This window comes from Temnothorax longispinosus, unplaced genomic scaffold (genome assembly GCF_030848805.1).
Source record: "Temnothorax longispinosus isolate EJ_2023e unplaced genomic scaffold, Tlon_JGU_v1 HiC_scaffold_570, whole genome shotgun sequence".
NCBI lineage: Eukaryota > Metazoa > Arthropoda > Insecta > Hymenoptera > Formicidae > Temnothorax > Temnothorax longispinosus.
Window position 1 is genome coordinate 1 of NW_027270419.1, and position 6,855 is coordinate 6,855.

At 35.1% G+C, this 6,855-nt stretch overlaps 1 long non-coding RNA gene and 1 pseudogene across 3 annotated transcripts; one reads left to right on the forward strand and one right to left on the reverse strand.

Moving 5' to 3' along the window:
* Nucleotides 1-721: 721 nt before the first annotated feature.
* On the reverse strand, nt 722-3,599 carry LOC139824790 (uncharacterized). Of its 3 annotated transcripts, none has more exons than XR_011735286.1 (4): nt 3,191-3,599; nt 1,762-2,007; nt 1,392-1,576; nt 722-1,201 (listed from the first exon to the last, which is right to left on the reverse strand). It is a non-coding gene; the product is annotated as an uncharacterized lncRNA (long non-coding RNA). The 3 variants fall into 3 exon arrangements; XR_011735285.1 differs by having other exon boundaries at nt 725-1,201; nt 1,392-1,582; nt 3,191-3,590; XR_011735287.1 differs by lacking the exon at nt 1,392-1,576 and having other exon boundaries at nt 727-1,201; nt 3,191-3,590.
* A 190-nt stretch (nt 3,600-3,789) lies between these two features.
* On the forward strand, nt 3,790-5,720 carry LOC139824789 (putative nuclease HARBI1; annotated as a pseudogene).
* Nucleotides 5,721-6,855: the final 1,135 nt, after the last annotated feature.

A 6,855-nucleotide genomic window follows, 5' to 3' on the forward strand; every position in this document is an offset into this window, starting at 1 on the left:
TGTATCATTTTAAGTGATCAGCTGAATATCTCTTAAAGTAAAGAGATTGGAAAAAATGTTCCAGACCAAAGTTGTATGGTTTCAAGGGGTACATAAGATGGTGTCATTAGTTTTTACCTTAATAGTTGCTTGAAGGTCACGTAAGGTCACCTTCAATTTTTTAAATAGAACTACCTACTTTTTATTACATATTCTTGTAGCTTATCTCGAGGGCTTTCCAAAACACTATAAGAAAATATTTTTTCATTAAGAACTTTTGGAATTATAAGGCTTGAAAGTTCTAGTATTTTGACATAAAATACAAAATATCTTGTAAAACATTAAGTTTGCGGTAATGTTACCTTAAGTAATACTTTTATGCACAGAATAATGAGACGAATCAATTGATATGAAAAAAGACAGTTGCTTTTAAGAAAAAGTATGCAGATGCGTGTTGCAAATTACATATTTTTTCTTAAAGGAACTATGCTTTTTTTTATACCACGTGATTCGTCTCATTATTCTATGCATAAAAGTATTGAGGTAACGCGCGTTACCGCAAACTTAATGTTTTACAAGATATTTTGTATTTTATGTCAAATACTAAACTTTCAAGCCTTATAATTCCAAAGTTCTTAATGAAAAATACTTTCTTATAGTGTTTTGGAAGCCCTCGAGATAAGCTACAAGAATATGTAATAAAAGTAGGTAGTTCTATTTAAAAAAATTGAAGGTGACCTTTACGTGACCTTCAAGCAACTATTTAAGGTGAAACTAATGACACCATCTTATGTACCCCTTGAAACCAAACAACTTTTGTCTGAAACAATTTTTCCAATCTTTTTTACTTTAGAAGATATTCAGCTGAATCACTTAAAATGATACACCCTGTATATATATATATATATATATATATATATATATATATATATATATTATCAATCCTCTTGATTCAAAACGATCTTGATTACTTTTATTAATTTGTATGTAGCTGTTTTGAGACAAATTAGTTGTTTCGACACTCTCAGGTTGTACAGGTAATTTATCCTCGAGAAAGTCGAATAGGGATATTTTTCCGCTGCTTGGTTTACTGTCTTGGTTTTCTTTTCCCGTTTGCCACGCGACACTCGTGGTTCCAATAATACCAGCTTTAAATGGCAATCCTTGACCTATATCTCCCAAATTAAGTCACCATCTAATTCTCTTTCATCAACAGCTACGTCTAAAAATAAAATAATGTATTAATATGATATTATGGCTACGGTCAACGTGACACTACAAATGCTTCGAAGCATTCCTCTTCTCTTTTCTTCCAATGAGAAAGAAGGAGAAGAAGAACGCTCCAGAGCATTTGTATCACGTTGACCGTAGCCTATATATCAATATATATATATATCAACAACCTGTTTCACCGTTCTCTGGATAGAATTGTAACACTGCTCTTGCGCTTCTTGACAGACATGCATACAACGTTTGATAAGAAACGATATAAACGTTTTGTAGGATTGTGCAAAGTTTTGCTTGCATAGCACAACCACAAGCGCAGAAATACTGACAGCCCCATCAAACGTACCAGCTTTAAATGGCAATCCTTGACCTATATCTAAAAATAAATAATGTATTAATATGATATAATGGCTACGGTCAACGTGACACTACAAATGCTTCGAAGCATTCCTCTTCTCTTTTCTTTCAATGAAGAAAGAAGGAGAAGAAGAACGCTCCAGAGCATTTGTATCACGTTGACCGTAGCCTATATATCAAGATATATATATCAACAACCTGTTCACCGTTCTCTGGATAGAATTGTAACACTGCTCTTGCGCTTCTTGACAGACATGCATACAACGTTGATAAGAAACGATATAAACATTTTGTAGGATTGTGCAAAGTTTTGCTTGCATAGCACAACCACAAGCGCAGAAATACTGACAGCCCCATCAAACGTACCAGCTTTAAATGGCAATCCTTGACCTATATCTCCCAAAATTAAGTCACCATCTAATTCTCTTTCATCAACAGCTACGTCTAAAATAAAATAATGTATTATATGATATTATGGCTACGGTCAACGTGACACTACAAATGCTTCGAAGCATTCCTCTTCTCTTTTCTTTCAATGAAGAAAGGGTAAACTGAAGGAGAGCTCCTCCTCACCGATTTCGATGAAATTAGGCTTATCGATTCGTTTTGCACAAAACGAATGAATCTGGCAGAAAAAAGCCCCGCTCGGCCCCGAGACGCGAGATATAACTGTTAAAGTTGACGACTATCAGGTTATGAGACCTGTCATACCGACGCGATGTAGCGACTGGTAGCGACCACGAACATGCCCTGCGGCCATATGCGCATGCTCCGTAGCCGCACGCGTATGCAAAAGAAGGTCACGTGACAACTGTCCAAGCGGTAAGTAAAACAATTTCAAATGTTGATTCTCTAAATATGTACTTTTCATATACCACTATTCTCTGCTTTACACAAATTACACAGAAATAATTTGTTAAAGCAGATAATAGTTGGTATATGAAAAGTACATATAAATATGTGCTTTTCATATACCAACTATTCTCTGCTTTAACAATTATTTCTGTGTAATTTGTTAAAGCAGAGATAGTTGGTATATAAAAAGTACATATAATCTCTATGCTCTTCATATACCAACTATTCTCTGCTTTAACAAATTACACAGAAATAATTGTTAAAGCAGAGAATAGTTGGTATATGAAAAGTACATATTTAAGAGAATCAACTTTGAAATTGTTTTACTTACCGCTTGGACAGTTGTCACGTGACCTTCTTTTGCATACGCGTGCGGCTACGGAGCATGCGCATATGGCCGCAGGCATGTTCGTGGTCGCTACATCGCGTCGGTATGACAGGTCTCATAACCTGATAGTCGTCAACTTTAACAGTTAATATCTCGCGTCGCGGGGCCGAGCGGGGCTTTTTTCTGCCAGATTCATTCGTTTTGTGAAAAACGAATCGATTAAGCCTAATTCATCGAAATCGGTGAGGGGAGCTCTCCTTCAGTTTTACCGAAGAAAGAAGGAGAAGAAGAACGCTCCAGAGCATTTGTATCACGTTGACCGTAGCCTATATATCAAGAATATATATATATATCTTTCAGCAACGTGCACAACTTCATTTGAGGTTATAATTGGGTACAACATTCATCGCACGATACTTTTATAATTGCAAATCGGAAACGTACCTCGAGTTCAGCTCTTCTGCGATCAACGAAGTCGGGATCGAACGTGTCAGTCGTCACTTTCTGCCAAGCGTAGAGAACCTTCTTTTCCGGCAGCGATGGTAACACGATGGGTGCGTTCAGCCGAATACTCCGCTAGCCTAGCAATCGTGAGCAGTCGCTCGTTTCCTCTCCTTTTAATCCATTGGGTCAAAAGAGAGGAACGAGCGAAAACGAGCGACTGCTCACGATTGCTAGGCTAGCGGAGTATCGGCTGAACGCACCCAATGTAGGGATACGAAATCTCCAGATAAGCACGAAGCAATTCAATTCAGTATATCGCCGGCACGATTACGGTGTTACTGCCGTTTCGCGTACGCGCGTATGCGCGCCTTGTCGCACCTTACCTCGCGACGCGTAATAAAGAATCACACGGTCGATCTCGCTCCGCGCGTACTACCGTGTCTCTCGATCGATCGAGATAGGTTAACTGGGGGGCTATTCTCGAAATAATGCGTATGCGCAAGTACTGATTTGCGAGCGCGCTCAAATTCAAAAGTGTATTCTCGAACCAAAAATGCGTGCGCGGACGGTAGCGCATTCGCAAATTTTCACTCGCAATGCAACGAGTGGATAACAAGCACTCGCATCTCTAATTGCGCATACGTTCTGTTAAAAAAAAGACACATATTTGGCAAAATATTGGAGTTAATAAATCAAGCTATTGGATTAAATGAATTAGAAGCTGCCGAAATTGCTGCAGAACGGAATCCTCGTCAAATTTTTGATGAACGTGATCCGTTTGAATTAAGTGATAATCGGTTTATCAAGATATTTAGACTATCAAAAAATGTAGTTAATGAATTCATTGAAGATGTTCAACCTTTTATGCAGCAACCATCGAGGAAATCTGCTTTAAGCATACAAAGGAAGGTATCAAAAATTTATTTTTATAACTGCATATTACACATAATTTAACTCATTTTAATAATTTATTTATATTGTTTGTCTAGTAGATATTCTCTGCATTACGTTTTTTTGCAAGCGGTAGTTATCAAATGGATATAGGTAACAATGTGGACATTGCCGTTAGTCAGTCTTCAATATCAAGAAGTATTCACGAAGTAATTAATGCCGCTAATCAACCTAACGTAATGAAAAAGTGGATACGATTTCCTCGTACTAGAGCAGAACTTAATTATCTGCGTAATGGGTAATTTACGATCTTATAAATGTAATGTGTGAAATATTCAAATATCATATATAAATATATTATATACATACAAGTGACAAAGAGACATATAAATATTTTTGTATTATACATATACAGATTTTACCGGAACTACAGATTCCCAGGTGTTTATGGGTGTATTGATTGCACACATGTTGCAATATTCCCTCCTAAAATTAATGATGAGGTTTATCCGGAGCATGCATATGTTAATCGTAAAAGATACCACTAAATAAATGTTCAATTAGTACGTATATTACACTTTTTACAGCAGTAACATATATATATATTTATACACACACACACACACACACACACACACACACACACACACACACACACACACACACACATATATAGTGTGTGTGTGTGTGTGTGTGTGTGTGTGTGTGTGTGTGTGTGTGTGTGTGTGTGTGGGTGTGTGTGTGTGTGTGTGTGTGTGTGTGTGTGTGTGTGTGTAAATATATATATATGTTACTGCTGTAAAAAGTGTAATATACGTACTAATTGAACATTTATTTAGTGGTATCTTTTACGATTAACATATGCCTGCTCCGGATAACCTCATCATTAATTTTAGGAGGGAATATTGCAACATGTGTATATATATATTGCATATATATATATATATATATATTATATATATATAAAACTCCATTTTCCTTTTTAGATATGTGATTTTCGATTAAGAATCATAAATGTAAATGCACGATTTCCGGGAAGCTCACATGATGTATATATCTGGAATAATTCAAATGCTAGACAACTAGCGGGACAAATATATGCAAGATATGGAAGAAATACTTTCTGTTTGCTCGGTATGTACAATATATTTATGCAACTTTTTATTTCGTTTATACGTGTTTTCATACGCATGCTTTAAACTCTCATATAATAATTGCTTCAATTTGCAGGTGATTCAGGATACCCTTTACGACCATGGTTGCTAACGCCTATTGCTAACGCACAGCCGATGACCCCAGAAGGTCGATATAATGAACGACAAATGTCGTGCCGTTCGTTGATTAAAAGGTGTAATGGCCTTTTAAAAATGAGATTTCGTTGTTGTCTAAAGCATCGAGTATTACACTATTCTCCAGTTATAGCTTCTAAAATAATCAACACCTGTGTTGTTCTCCATAATATGTGCATAGCACATAACGTACCAGATCCGTTACCGGAAGAAGGGGATGATCTATTAGATTTTGGAATGTATGTTGATGACTGCGATATTATTCCAGAAATAAGAAATGCACGTAGGGTCAATCCGGATTTAGCAGCAGGCCGATTAGTCCAAATCAAATAGTTAGAAACTATTTTACTTGAATTCACACAATATATACTCTTTGTAATTATTAGATAAATATATAAAATAAAAGGACAGAAAATTCATTTCTTAACAATCGTTTTTTTTATTATTAATCAACTTAATTTATATATTATTTAAAATTTGTTTGTATCACTGCGTGTATGTATGTTTTAAGTATAATCTAACATAAGTAAAAGTAACTCTCTCTTACATTACAACTACATAAACTTTTTTATTTTAGTATTTATTTAACACTTAAATATTTCTAGTTTTTGGCAAATATATTGGTAAATTTTCGTAATACATTTCTGTAGTATGCAAATATCACAATAAGAATGTGTGTACCTTGACAAATAAAAATACCGACTAGTGCCATAATTGCTAGTGACATAATTTTGTAATTAAAATTAATTACGTAAATAAAAATAAATTAGTATGTCACACCCATTACATAAAAAATTACGAAGTACCGTTACACACATTACATATAAAATTACGAATAACATAGAAATAAAATGTAAAAAACAAAAAACATTTTCTTAGAGGTAATAAATATTCTTAAAGCAAAAACCGTAGTTGAAATGAAAAACTGAAGATTATAATAACATACGAGTATAATCACATCGTGCTGCAATTATTTTTTGCACATTTCTTCGCAGCTCTTGCCATGCGCTCCTGAGCTTTGGCCGTTCTTTTCTTACATAGTATGAGGTCGTCGCAAATTTCTTCTTCAATAGTATATGTCTTTTCTGCAACATCGGCTAAAATACCGGGTAGAATCTTTTACTTCATTTACTTTTTGCCTCGAGGATATCCGTTTTGACTTTTGTCCATCGTAGATGGATCGTAATTTTCATTATTTTCGTTGTTTCTTATTAATGATTTGATGTTTCGATGATTGCCTCACTTGCCTGCTATAGCAGAACCAGCTATTGAAGCTTGAATGACATTATAGTCATCAATGTCATCATCAAGATATTCTATAGTTTCTGCTTCTACCAAGTCATCCTACAGATATAAGTAGCAATTAATAATTCTAATTATTTATTTAACTAGAAAATAGCATTATAAAAGAATTTTTATTACAAACCTCTTCGCGCCCCAAAAAGTAATGTCCATACATGATTCCGACATATCTGCATGACCCTT